This window comes from Argentina anserina, chromosome 1 (genome assembly GCF_933775445.1).
Source record: "Argentina anserina chromosome 1, drPotAnse1.1, whole genome shotgun sequence".
In the NCBI taxonomy this organism is placed as follows: Eukaryota; Viridiplantae; Streptophyta; class Magnoliopsida; order Rosales; family Rosaceae; genus Argentina; species Argentina anserina.
In genome coordinates, this window is record NC_065872.1 from 16,354,054 (window position 1) to 16,369,626 (window position 15,573).

The window sequence follows — 15,573 nt, forward strand, 5'->3', positions numbered from 1 at the left end:
ATATTTGTACAGTAACACTGAACAGTAACTTCGTAAAACCGAAAATTGCTGAACAGTAACCGACTATTACTGTTTCGGCATTTAAAGGTTTACGAAACGACTCTAAATTCTTTTCTTATCTTTTCAAGGTGATCGTTAAATCGAGGAAAGGAATTATCATCGGGAATTGTGGAATTACGCTCGAGTTGATAAGGTGAGTAAAATCTCACGTATTTACGAATCTACCCTCGCGGTGATTCCATATTTTGCAAGGGTATTTAATAATGAATTACGAACATGTATACAATATAGTGGACTACATATATACTGTATAAATGGTAATAAGTATATATATATATATATATATATATAGTTCATTATGTTATGTACTGTTATTAATTCATTAGAAACGGTCATTTCAATGACGAGAAATTGTGTATTGAGTATGTGTTTGTGAAATATGACATGTATAGGATATAGTAAACTATATATATATTGTATAAATGGTAAATAAGTACGAATATATATAGTTTTCTATATAATATACTGTTATGAGTTTTATTGCGATTATATCGAGCATAATTTTGAAACGTACAATATGATGTGTGATTATTGTACGTGAGTTTAACATTGAGTTTGTTAAAATGTTAATTTGTCTTTGGACGTGATTTAGTGCAATATGATGTGAGATTATTGTACATGTTTGGCAAGTCGGAACCTAGCCTTAGCCGGGCGAAAGTTACGATACAGTTAGAGCTCTAGTCTGTCAGCCATAGTACTTCATGTGAGGTAACGGGTGGTTATCTACTCATGAGTACTCAGATTGTTTTGGATGTTGGGTAGCGGGTGGTTACCCAATATCAGCGTAGTACTGCATGTGAGGTAACGGGTGGTTATCTGCTCATGGGTACTCAGATTGTTTTGGATGTTGGGTAGCGGGTGGCTATCCAATATCAGCGGTGTATTACGAGAGGGGTAACAGATGTGTACCAGCGTTCTTGGTACCCGTATTATAAATGCATTTAGGTAACCAGAAGGGTTACTTAATTTCTCATGAGCGTTTTATTTCATATTTCTTTGGGACAACCAGATGGGCCGTCCATTGACTCATGAGGGCATTTATATTGTTGATTGTGATTTTTCGTATATATTGATATGCGAACTGTATTGTCATTTTACTCATACGAGCTATAAGCTTACCGGGTTTGTGTTTACAATCCCGGTGCACCAATTCAATGGTGTAGGGGATAATTCCGCAGGTACTGATTAGCGGAGATTGAGTGACGACTCTGGAGATTCGAAATCGTTCGTACCCTGTTCGTGGTGAGATTTCTGGCGTGGATTTGTGTGAGAATTTGAGTGAATTTATTTGTAAGCTTTGTGAGAGTTTGTGAGGATTATTACATTTTCCATCATATTGTAATAATCGGTTTGACTGAGTTGTATTTGGAACTCAGAGATGATCCGCTGTGCACGTTAAATGATTTCAAATTCTTTGAGATTGTTTTTGGTGTTCTAACGACTTTGAAATTTTGAGTTTTTAGGCTCGAAATTTTAGGATCGTTACATCGGATCCCAAGTTAAACATGTTGGGATTAACATCAACTAAGTGAGTTGATTTCTTACGATGAAACTCGAGTGTTTCATGACTTATCAAACAACTTCCAACTCTCAAAGCGAAAAAAGTATCTCTTACCATGTTGATCTGGCTACTATTTTGCCAAGAGTAATTGAAAATCTTCGACATTCTAAATTCTCAATTCCTTTGATTTTGTAGTTGTGTTCAATGGAGTCCGATGAATCATAAAATTACCATTTAGGAATTATTATACAAAGTGAGGAACACATTGAAAAGTCATGTAAACTTCATTTCAGGGTTGTTCGGAGTTGCGAATATGAAGACTTGCACTCGAATTCGCCGGCTGCCAACACACCGCAATGGACTGTGAGGTGGGGAGAGTGCGATTCAGGGGGTTTGTCCCATATGAGCGATGCAGGGTTATCAAGTAACCCGCTCTGTCTTCTGTTGCAAGGTATCGAGATGGCGGAGAGAAGAGGAAACGAGGAGATGGGAACAAGCAGGGACAACCAAAAATGGTGGCTGGGCGACAAGAGAGTGGATCCGCCCGGTCGCAACGCGACGGCGGAGAAACTGGAGAATATCTGAGAGGTATACCATATCCCGGCGGATATCAGTCTGAGGCCGTTGGCCGAGGGGGAGTTGTTTCACATGCCGCCGAAGGGGGCGTGATGCATTACAGAGCAAGCATTGTCATGCGGACTAACACTCCTGATGACGTTCGGTGTTCAGTACCTTCTGTCTTGCCTGAATATCACCCCGGGGTAAGTCATGCCCAACATGTGGATGCAACTACTTGGGAGTATAGCGGTGTTCCGGGCGTTGAGGGAGGGGAATTCGTGCTGGCGGGAGTTCCTAGCCTGCTGGTCACTATAGGTATTCCCCAAAACAGGAGAGCGGGGATTGCATCAGGATAGCTCCCCTGGGTGCCCCGTTGGTGTTCGAGCCACCAAGCTCTACCCCGACTAATTGGAGGGACCGGGAGTTTGTAGTAAAACGGCTGTGGCAAAAGGAGACGTCACTTTTCCCGGTCTCGGGGACTTTTTAGGCACTCAATAAGTTTTTTTATGTTGCCCAGTGTTTAGTATCATACTCGTAGTCTAACAGTGTTGGCTTGCAGTGTCGATCCACACCGCGTTGTCGCCGATGATGGAGAAGCGACTGATGATTTGTATGCTCACCTTTAAGTAGCAAGCTGATAGGTCAGTCTACCGGTGGTGCCGGATGGGCGTGTATCAGGGGTACAACGTCATCAAATCAGCTAGTAAGAGTGATTTGAGCCGTTGTTAGAGTTTTTCTGTGGCAGAAGTTTAATAAGTGATTATTGTAGCGACGGTGGAAATAAAGTTGTCGGAGAGGAAGGAGCCCAGGCCGTATGACAAGATGACGGACGAGGAGGTGGTCCAGGGGATTGGGACGTCTTCCAAGAGTGAAGTCCGAAGGACGTGGACGTGGAGGCGAGGCAGGGTTTTCCCAGGGTGCCGGAGAAACTGGAGGAAGACATCTACCCCATGTCGCTAACCCTGAAGCAGTACAAAATGATGTCGGTCGTACTAGGGTGTGGCGCTGGATGGAAAGCCATTAGATGGCCCAGAGGAGGGAGTGGCGACGGATGGTCCTCCGGAAGAAGAGGTGGTGGCGGTGACTGATTCGGAGGAAGGGCGGGGGGAGAATCTGGAAGTGGATGTGGATCAGCCCGATGAGTAGCTGATAATTCAACGAGTCATGCCGGAGGATGTGGCCGGGAGGTCGGGAGAGGTGTCCAGGGCGCTGGACATCCCGGAGCCACAAGCTGAGGCATCGGCCATGCCAGCCGTGGCGTTGGAGGTGGGTGGGGCATAGGCTCGGGAACGGGTGGCCGAAGGTAGCCAGCGTCACAAGTGGAGCTGTAGTGATGAGAACCCGGTGTTGAGGGCATAGAGGGTGAGGTACTAGAGCAGCAAGACTCGGATCGGGATCATGGTTGAGCTAGCCGAGGTGGTGAGTTGGCACCCTATCAGAAAAGATGGCCGGGCATATGAGGCACATGTGCCAGAGGTCAACGACCCGACATAGTGAACATACTCGGCTGAATGTCCATGAGGTGGAGAAGAGACTCACCCGGGTAAGCATGCTATACATTTTCAAACTTGATGGAATCATTATGCTGGGTTGTGCCGTATTCAAGTCTAACCGGTGCCTTTGCAAGTAACGGCCGAAGTCCACGAGCCCGGGACTTCCTGGGGCCCAGTATCAAACAAAGGCGGCCGAAGACGAACGGGTTATCCATGACTATGTCGCGGCGAATGAGCCGCTCTTGGTGAGGGAGAGGGAGCTTGAGGATCAGTAGGTGGTCGATGCTTCCCGGGTGGATGAGGCGAACGGGGCGGTGGGAGAGCTGCAGGTGGAGCTCCAGAAGAGCAAAGATTTGCTCGTAGAGCGCGACGCCATGGTAGTGGAACTGGAGGGGCAGTTGGCGGAGAGGGACAAGGAGCTTTTCGGGGCTAAGGGAATAGGAAAAGACATGGAACCAAGCGGCGGCAAAATTTAGAGGCCTGGAAGAAGGAGTGGAATGAGAAGTTAGACGTGAAATGGGCTGAGAAGCTGAAGGAGAAAGAGACAGACCTCTCTTTGCGGTGACATGTGGCGGATAAAGAGCTCACTGAGGAGCTGAAGAGGGAAAGGGAAGTGGCGTTGCAACGGTCGAATGAGGCCTATTTATATGGATGCAATGAAGGGTGGCGTGACGGGTTCAATGACGGGCGCTAAGACTTCTTTCAGTTTGGAGTGGATCAGGGCTTCATCAACCTCGAAGAAGCCCGGAGGCATCTTCAGATTTCAACCCCAGTACCGGGGTAGCATTCTCAAGTTGTGATGCCTCTCACCAGGACCGTGCCTAGCCCCCAGGTGCCCACACCCCAAAATTCCTCGGTGCTTTCTGTGCAGACACGAAGTCCTAGAGTCGGTCGTGGACATTGGTAAACTCTCACCAAATCTTCGACGCCTCCTCAGAGTGCCCAGCCGAATACCTCCATGTCAGAATCTAGGGCCCCGACACGAGCGAATCCTCTGGCGGCATCGTTGGCGCTGAAAATGTCGTACGGTCAGGGCCGCAGCTGAGGGAAAAGGGTGAAGATGCTGGACGGTGAAGATTCTGGGCGATAGGGCGGCCTTAGCTTATTTTGCCTCTTTTTTTTTTGTAAATGTACTCCCGGCTGGTTCGGCCAAGCCATTTAATGAATATGGAGCTTCTCAGTGAGTGTAATATTTGATCTTAGTTTTGGAGTTCACATATGTATCCTTCTATAAACTTTAGCCCACTAGGCCTAGTGTTGGGCTATTGTGCACTTGGGCCCAAACCCAAAATAAAGCCACGGTGTCAGTCCTCAATCATCTGCTTGAAACGTTCAACCATTTAATAAATGGCGATTGTAGAGTCAAACCTAGGGAAAACCGTTGGTCACAAATTCATTCAACGTGTCCATCTATTTTATCTCATTACCATAATTAAGCATAACTGTCAGCCTTAATCCCAATGTTTCCTTGAAGAATCATGGCCGTTGGATTGCAGTGTCTCCCTTTATAAAAGGAGACTGCCTCACAGATGAAACACAACAAGTAGCCATGGTTTCAAATGTGTTGTTTCCTTTCTGTATTTTGAAGCATCGCATATGTTCTAAATATTTTCCTCCAGACCTTGTCATGTTTCTATATATTGATTTAGGCGTAAAAACTCATCCTCATGTGTGTGGTAGGCATAAAAACATATCCTCATGTTAAACTTTCTTAGAATCCTTTGGATGGAGGGTGACCGAGAACGCTCCGGGTAAGCTGGCTCAAGAGCAGGGTTCGTAGGAGGAATGAGAGCTCCTCACAACCCTCCATAAGTATAGTGCAGCTTTTTGGATGCCAAGTTGGATCCCTACTACACAATTTGTTTGCCGAGTTCGAGTGCGGCGAAAGGGGGGTAATAAGGCTTATCTGCCTGATGGCGGTCATGCTTTCTTGTAGCCGATAGCATCATGGAGCGGAGAAAGGAAAAGATAAGTCGGGTTGTCTTCCTAGGAGATATAGTATCAGGGCCTGGTAGGGGTGATTCCCATTTTTTTTTTGTATCCCCGGCCGATTCGGCCAAGCCGTAGGAACGAATAGTTTTGTTTCTTTTGTTTAATGTTGTAAATATTGTTGTATGAATTTAGAGAATAAAAATTACCATGGTGGTTCACCCCTTGGTAATTAACCTGTATTTAGTTCATTTGGTGAGTAATCAAATAATAAATTAGAATTGAACTAAGATGGAGAATGTTATGGATATATTCAATGCACACACGTTTGGAAATTCTTCATTACTTGACCAAGTCCGCAGGGAAATTAGTACAAAGATAATCCGGAGATACACAAAATGGAGATTAACACTTAAAATTGGAGAAACTGTTGGAACATCTGGTGACCGCATGCCTTGGGGTCTACTTGGGGAAGTAATGGAGATGTTGAGCGTTCCCAGGTGTGCCAACTTGCGTCTGGATGTGTCCCAGCGATAGAACGTGGTCAGTTCGGCCACCTCAATAATCTCCATGGGTCCTTCTCACTTGGAGTTTAATCCAACAAGTCGGGGCATGACCTCTTTCATCACCCAATCACCAATCTCTATGGGCCGGGGGTGAATTTTCTTGTTGTAGTGTCGGGCGATCTGTTGCTTACCGTTAATAGTTCGTAGGTGGGATTCTCGTGGTATTCTTCAAACAAGTCCATATTGAGCTGGAGGCCATCGGTGTTTGTGTCCGAGTTGTAGCCCTTGACCCACTCGAAGAGGACTTCAATCTCTATTGGGATTACAGCCTCGGTGCCAAAAGCCAAAAGAAATTGAGACTGGCATGTGGCGGTGGGAGTTGTTCGGAGGGCCTATAGCACATCCGAGAGTTTTTGAGCCCAAAATCTGGTGGCCTCGTCGAGGCGCTTTTTCAGGTTCCGCTTGATGAGCTTGTTGATAGCTTCGACTTAGCCATTGGTTTGGGGGTGCGCCGGAAAAGCATACAAAACGGTGGTGCCATTCTTATGGGCAAACGCCCTGAACTTATCGTTGTCGACTTGAGTGCCATTATCTATGACAAAAGCCTTTGCAACATCTGACCGGTAGTATACACACCGTCATAAGAAGCTTATCACCCGGTTCATGGTGATTTTAGCCATATGTTCTGCCTCTATCCACTTAGTATGGTAGTATATTGCCACAGTGACGTACCTAAATTATCTCGGGGCAACCGGCAGTTCCCCAATTAAGTCAAGCCCCCAATGTGCAAAGGAACTGGAGATACAATAACAGAAAGTGGGACAAATGGGCGATTGATGTAGTTAGCGTATTGGTGACATTGTACATATGCCCCAACTATGGCTTTAGAATCGGCATCCATCGTGGGCCATTAATATCTGGTCCGGAGAGCTTTAAAAGCCAAGTTCCTTGCCCTGCCGTGATTTTCACACACCTCACTATGTAATTCGTTCAACAAATGTCGACCCTGCTCCGGAGCCAAACATTTGAGCTGGGGGGGGGGAAAGACTGACTGTGCCGGTAAAGCTTATCGTCTCAGACCATGTAGAGGGCGTCTCTATGCCTTAAGCCCTTCGCCTCGGTTTCAGCCAGCAATTCTCATGTTGTCAGGAATGTGACAAAGGGGTCCATCTGTGATGGTGGCATAGCTTGCTCAATGGCAAAAATCTCTGAATAGGGTCGGGAGATACTCGGCTAGAGTTTCCACATGGACTCCGTGCATTGTCACTCCGGGCTCAGAGTTGGCTAGCCGGGCAAGCGCATCCACTTTTGTGTTCTTAGCTAGGGTGATATGTATAATTTTAAAGTAGTTAAACTTCCGCAGTAACGACCCAGCCAGATTCTGGTATGAGATGAGCAGGGGTAGGTTAGATTGATAGCTTCTATCAACCTGGTTGACCACCAATTCGGAGTCACTGAAAATCCGGACGTTGGTGCTTCCAACTGTCGACATAACTTTATCCCGGCGATTAGGGCCTCATACTCGGTTGTGTTATTAGAGGCTTCGAACTTGAATCAGAGAACATAGGGGTATACATTCCCCTTTGGGTCGCTGATGATCACACTTGCACCATTGTAGTTCTTGTTGGCCGAACCATCCACATATAGTTCCTAAACTAGCGCCGGTGCGGCTATCTCGGGGTCAATGAAATCATATGCGGCATGTCCTTTCAGCGTTGTCCCCCTTGAACTAAATGTCAAATTCCCCAAGTTCAACGGCCCACTTTACTAATCGCCCGAACGTCTTCGGCTTCTGAAGTACCTGGCGAAATCGTTGGTTAGTCAATACATGGACAGTATGGGCCTGGAAGTAATGCCGAAGTCGTCAGGCGGTGGTGATCAGTGACAAGGGGAGCTTCTCAATCTCGGGGTATCTGGTCTCGGGGCCATTTGGACCTTTGCCACTGTAATATACTGGGAGCTCTTTGTTGTCTTCCCATTTGACTAGGGCGGATTATCGCTGTCTAAGAAACCACCAAGTATAGAAATATAACTTCCCCAGGGACCGGGGTTGACAACGCCAAGACCGACCCAAGATACTCCTTGATCCTAAGAAAAGTCGCCTCCTGCTTTGGGCCCTAAGTAATATCTTTGTTGTGCTAGGTCCGGAGCAATTGTAAGAATGGTGCGCACTTGTCTGTCATACGGGAGATAAAGCGGGCGAGGGCCATCACTCTGCCAGCGAGGCACTGGACCTCATTCCAGGTCGTTGGTGACTTCACGTCCATTATTGCTTGGACATTCTCGGGGTTGGCCTCTATGCCTCTCTTGCTTACCATAAAGCCTAAAAACTTTTATTCGGCCACGCCCATTCCACACTTGGCTGGATTTAACCTCATGCCATAGTGGAGGAGAATGGAGAAAATCTTGTCAAGGTTGGCAATATGCCCTTCCCCTATTTTTCTCTTGATGACCATGTCATCTACATAGACCTCCATGGTCTTGCCAATTTCTTTCTCAAACATCTGGGTGACCGCCTTCTGATAAGTCACCTCGGCATTCTTTAAGCATAAATGCATGATCTGATAGCAATATAAACCTTTATTAGTCACAAAGGCAGTGTTCTCTTGATTTGGTTGTAACCCGAGAAGGCGTCTAGGAAACTTAACAGCCCAAAATCGGCCGTCGTATCAACTAACTGATCTATCCATGGGAGTGGGAAGCTGTCGATTGGACAAACCTGAATCAAATTGGTGTAATCTACGCACATCCGCCATGACCATTTGACTTTCTGACTATTACCACATTAGAGACCAACCTTGGATAGTCGACCTCCCGGATGAAGTCGATATCCTGGAGTCACTTGACCTCGGCCTGAATTGCCTAATACTTTTCTTGATCGAAGGCCTGGTGCTTCTGGCGCAATGGTCTTGACCCTGCTAAGATGTTTAGCTTGTTAGAAATGAAGTCAATGGAGATTCTGGGCATGTCTGCATATGACTAGGTGAAGATGTGCTAATGTTCTTGGAGGTACGCTACCAATTGGTCCGGGAGATTTGGTCCTAAACTCGTCCCTCTCCGAATCTTTCGGTCCGGATGCGTGTCCGATAGACTTAACCACTCGGTCTCTTCAACTGTTGTTGGATGTGCATTCGGGCGGGGGGGGGGGGGGGGGGGGGGGCTTGGTGGCATTCTTCTCTGTACCTTGGAGGGCTCACCCTCTACTAGGATCTCGTCCCGTGGATCATTGATGGCCCCCACTGGAGCTACAACATCTCATGCGGTCCCCGTCTGGCGGAGATGAGGTCAAGATGATTCTTGAGTGTATTGATCTCATCTTCTCTAATTGTTAGAATCCCACCCGGGGTTGGCACCTTCAACATAAGCATGTCCCGGCGTTTATACATTGGAGTCCCCACAGCACATTTCGGCCCAAGATGATGTTGTAGGAGGATGCACAGTCTACAATGAGGAACCGGGTGGTGATCTTGGCTTGTTTCGACCCCGAACCAAGAAATAAAGTCATACGGTCAGAACCCATGGGTTGAACAACTGCCCCGGAGAAATTGACTAGGGGGTCGTGGTTACTGTAATGTTTCACCCGATCTCATTTAAGCTTGCGATAGCAGTCGACGAACATCACACTAACCGTCGTTCCAGTGTCCACCAATACCCTTTGGCACGAATAGTGGTCTACCAATGCTGTTATCAACAATGGTTAGTCTTAGAGGCCTAGATGGCTGCCTCCCCACTGGAGAAGTGGATCGTGTCTCAAGTAGCCGGTGCGGTTTTAACACTCTGGCTGAGCTCGAAAAGCTCCAAGGTCTATTGTCTTTTTACCGTCTTGTGGGGTGGTGATTGATCGCTCCACCGCACATGGTTGTTATTTCCCCATGAATTTTTATGGCATTGGCATTCGTCATCAGGGTCTTGTATCGGTCCAATTTACCGGCTTGGACTAGCTCCTCGATGGCAGACTTCAACTTATAGCAGACATTTGTGTCATGTCCCGAATCATTGTGATAAGCACAGTACTTGCCCGTGTTGCTCATCGACCTCTTGTCATACCTTTGCCTGGGGGGCCTTGGCAGGAGATATTTTTGACGCTTGTATATGTCATCGTAGGACATAGTGAGGCTCGTGAAGACCTAGTTTTATGGGGCTCCCTATTGTCTATACCCTGCTGGGGGATTGCGACCCTGGGCGGGGTACGGGTCGATCCGACCTTGTCTTCCATGGTGGTCTCGCCGTCTATCGCCTCTAACCCCATCTCAGGTGTCCTGCTTGTTAGCCCCATAGGGTTGGTCTAATTAACTCGTCACATGCGGACTGGCAACCACCGTCCAGAGCATTGGTCAGCGTGGAGGAGCCTGCCCCATTGGGGTTTCCATAAGTGCGGTACTCAGCCTCCGCCCACCACGTCGCCGTTTCTATTAGCTCTTCATATGTTTTAGGAGCATTTTCATTGATCTGATGGAGAAAATCTCCCGGCCTGAGCGCTTGCCGGAATGCCACCACGACAAGAAACGTAATCCAGATCATGGCACCGCACAGTGGCGTTCTGCCATCGGGATGCAAAGTCTCAGAGTTTCGCATCGTTCCTCTACTTTATCCGGAACAGAGAGCTTGTGTCATGGTGGGCATCGGCCTCCAAGTTGAAACGATTGAGGAATTTTCTCGTAAGTTCCCCGAAGCTATCCACCGAGTTCGAGGAGAGACTAAGTAACCAGCCCAAGGCCTCTTCAGTGAGCATTTCCTGGAAGGCGTGGCATGACTAGGCGTCTGTGTACCGCGTGCTGGCCAAGACAGATTGGAAGTTCTTAAAATGGATGTATGGGTCAGAGCGTCCACTGTATTTGGTGACCTTGAGCGGTTTATCCCCTAACGGGCGTCGCTCTGCTTGCACTGGCTCAGCCCCCATATCTCCCATGCAACGAGAGAGGCGTGCCTTTGGCATCAATCCCATCACCAGGCGCTCCAAAGTATCGTTCATGCGTAACAAGAGTTGAGTCTAGATATCTTGCGTGGGCGGGCCCACCAGGACCTCTGGGTTGTTCTAATTTAGCTCAAGTTTTTCTGCGCTCAGGTCCACGTACTGCGGCACCGGGTGAGGTTTGTCCAACAACACATTGATCAGAGGCTGGGTGATATGCATCCTCTTCTGCGGTGGCCCGGGACGTTGTGGGGACGCTAGCGTTTCTCTTGCGACCAGCCTGTCTGGGGTATGGAACCGTTGTCACGCCGTTTCCAAGACCTTATCTGCATTTATTCGGCCCTCAAAAGTGGTCCAGATGAGCTGTTGCTCTTTTTCGAGCGCAGCCGTGCAAGCTAGGGCGGCACGCGTGGCCTAGCGCTCCAGCTAAATCTTAGCTTGGAGCCTCTTGTAGTCTTGGAGAGCCAATTCTAGTGCGGCTTGGGGGTCCATGAAGGGAACTTGGGACGACCCCCGGCTGTGGTCTGCGAATTGGGGAAATGCCACTGGCTCTGTGGTACAGATCGGGGAACAGTCTTAGGGAAACTGTCATGTCCGCCTCCGGGGGAGGGGACCGGCGGGGCGATTATGGGTTCTCATGTTCATTTAAGGTCACCATTGTTTATCAAGTTGGATGAGTCTTGCCGACGGGGACCCTCCTTCCAGCGCCAAATGTTACGATAGTTAAATCTGGGGGGACCTAACGTCGTAGCCTTGTATTCTGATGTATGAGCTCAGTGAGACCTGCACACAACACTAGTTAAAGTCAGAGTCAAAGAACCAGCTTTGCGCTGACCTTTGACCCTCTGAAGCTTAAGTTAGAATTTGGTCCGGGGTAAGATCGAGAGTTAAGGAGTTAGGAATACGTTACCTCTTTTATGTGGTTTGGGCATCCTATTTATAGGTGCATTGGGAAATGTGTCTGGCTCTTCCTCCAATGTGAGAGAGTGCGCCAACGCATAGCGTCTGTCACTTAGGTAAGCCACTGTGAGTGGCGTTAATGGTGATACCCGGCCCATACATGCAGTGAAGTTACCGGACCAGATTGCTCACCAGCTGAGCTCACTAGGGTTCCGGCCTCCAGTCCGGCGGCCGGAATAGGAGGAGATTAAGATGGAAACCACCACATTCAGAGAGTGGTGTTAACCCACATACATATTTCCTATGTTGTAACATAGGAAATAGGGCCGGCTGCACGGTGCCATCAAATGTGTTGGACATTTCTGATATGTTTATTGTTCTCTGCGAAGTTCTTTATAGAGAAGCAAAAATAGGGGTGCAGAAGGGCCAGGGCCAAGAACAAAAAGATATTGAAGTTAACTCCATTTGGACGGCGATCAACTTTCGTAGAAAAATGAGTCATCAGATTTCAATAAGATTTATATGCCATAAAGAATGATCGAGTGGCTCACATTCATAGAAATATATTTACGTATTCATAGATATTCATGCAATCAGGGGAATGAGTTGTTCGTATTCATATATATATATTACAGGCAATGTTTAAGAAAAACCAGTTCATCTGCGTGGGCAGTTCATAACCACAAACAATGGCAGTATGGCACACAAGTTTGGCAACTCCCTCTGATGCTCATCTCTTTGTTGGTTAATCCCTCTGATGCTCATCTCGTACATCCGCATGCAGCTGGGTTTATGACGTCAGATAATATAGATGGACAAAATGCTGCTGGCATGCATAGGTAGTTTTTTTTATGTTAGGAATAAAATAGGGAGTTTTTTTATTTTTTATAGGGGAATCTATTAAGGAATTCACAGTAAATTTAGAATTCTGGCTACGAACGTAAAAAGTAAAACTTGATTGATCGAATAGCATAATAGATCAAGAAAGACTCCGGCCGGCCAATTAACGTACTCTGTAACTATGAACCTCTAGAAGGGGAAGCTAACTAGCCTTATCATCAATGGAATAGATGAAAGTGATGTATTTGTAAGACTACCCTGAGTTCATTATGCAATCATCCTGCAGTATCATTAATAATCAGCATATGATCAATGTTAACAGATAGTAACAATCCAACACAACTACACATTCTAGTTTTCGCGCATGCTTTTGTACATATAGGTAACATATATATTAGTGTTGTAAAACACGAAAATAGATAGATCATGATCTCGAGAGGGCTTTCTCTCTCATTAGACTAACCCCATCAACCCACCGGCGGTCGAACATGTCATGTGGCCTAGCATTGTTCAGCTTAATTTGGTCGTTTTAGGGTGTAGAACGCGAATCTGAAAACAAACAAGAATGCAAACATGTGTACAAATAAAATGTAATTTATTGATAATCAAGCGCGGGGTTACAATCTTAGTGAACTCCTCTGATTCTATCTTCGTATATGACTTGGCTCAAGGGTGACGTGCACTTGATCTTGAGAATTTGAGTTTGATTTGGATTTGGATTTGATGAAGAACGAGTGATTTGGTAGCTTGACGATTCTTCGTGGACTTGAGTTTGGATTTGGATTTGATGAAGAACGAGCGATTTGGTGGCTTGACGATTCTTCGTGGATTTGAGTTTGGATTTGGATTTGATGAAGAACGAGCGATTTGGTGGCTTGATGATTCTTCGTGGATTTGATGATCTTCATGGACTTGAGAGACTTCGGGATTTGTCGAGAGTGATATTGCTCAAGTGATTTCCTCTCTTCTCCTCCAATGTAAAAATCTCCCCTCTCTTTATGTTGGAAGGGGTATTTATAGTGTCATGAATATTTTAATGACACTAAAATAATAATATTTCTTTAGTTGTATAATTAAATCAATATGTATTTTCTGATTAATTTAAATAATCAAGATTCAAATAATTTATTTAATTATAACCGTAAAAAAAATTATTAATTTAATCAAATGTCCGATTACCGTTTCGATCGTCAATGACATTTAATTTCCAATTAAAGTCGGAATCACGTAGCTTCAAAAACGATCATCCGTTTATGTGCTGACGCGAATTTATTCGGATTTGTACTGACTTTGTTGACTTTTTGGCCATGTGTGCAATTTTGTCAGGTTCTTGGTCGATTTAATCATATAATAAAAAATGATTTACTTCATTAAATTTCTTGTGTAGCGAGTTGGAAATAAGGTACCAAATCTTCCTTTTTGACCTCGTAATTAGTGAGTAGTTGATCAATCACCAACTTCGAGTCCCCATAAACTTCGAGACTTTGGATTCAATTTCTAACGTTGTTTGCAATCCCATGATTAACGCTTGGTACTCTGCGACATTATTGGAGCACAGTTCCCCGAGAGTGAAAGAATAAGGCAATATCTGTTTTTGTGGAGAGACAAAGATAACACCAGCCCCTACCCCGTCTGCCCTAGATGAGCCATCAAAAAACATCTTCCAAGTAGGGAAGACCTTTGCAAGGAAAACTTCCTCGTCCGAGAATTCATTTGAGATTTCCCAATCCGCTGGAATAGGGTGGTCTGCCAGGAAGTCGGCCAATACCTATCCTTTCACTACATTAGCGGGCACATATACGATATCGTATTGGTTCAATAGTAACGCCCACTTAGCCATGCGCCCGGTTAGAACTGGTTTGGATAATATGAACTTAACTGGATCGGCTCGCGCAACCAAGTGCATTGTGTAAGCTTGCATGTAATGCCTCAACTTTTGAATGGCGAAGACGAGTGCAAGACACATCTTCTCTATCGGCGGATAATTTAGCTCAGGTCCGGTGAGGGTCCGACTTAAGTAGTACAAGGCTTCCTCCTTTTTAGCTTCATTTTCTTAGGCAAGAAGGGCCCCAAGTGATCTCTCTTGAGCTGCGATGTAAAGGATAAGCGGTTTCCCGACGATAGCTGCACCCAACACCGGAGGATTCGCTAGGTATTTCTTTATGCTCTCAAAGGCATTGCGACAAGCTTCATCCCATACAAATAGAACATCTTTCTTCATGAGTCGACTGAATGGTTGGCAACGGCCCGCCAAGTTCGATATGAACCGTCTGATGAAAGCAAGCCGTTCTTGGACACTTTTCAATTCGCGCAAATTTCTTGGCTCTGGCATTTCCTGGATGGCTTTAATTTTGGATTGGTCTACCTCGATGCCTCGGTGATTCACGATGAATCCAAGAAACTTTCCATAACTGACGCTGAAGGCACACTTCAAATGATTCATTTTTAACTTATATTTGCGTAACCTGTCGAACACTCTTCGTAGATCTTGTAGGTGATCACTTATTTTCTTTGTTTTGACAACCAAATCATCAACATAGCATTCTACATACTTGTGCAGCATGTCACCAAAAATTTTCTGCATAGCACGTTAGTACGTCGCACCGGAATTTTTTTAACCCGAATGGCATGACCTTATAGCAATAAATTCCTTTGGGAGTTCGAAATACAGTGAGTTCCTCATCCTCCAAGGCCATCATTATCTGATTATAACCTGATGATCCGTCCATGAATGAAAAAGCCTCATGCCGGTTGTTGCATCCACCATGAGCTCTATGATTGGTAGAGGGAAATCATCTTTTGGACATGCCTCATTTAAGTTACGAAAGTCTACGCAAACGCGAATGTGTCCGTTCTTCTTCTTGACATGAACAA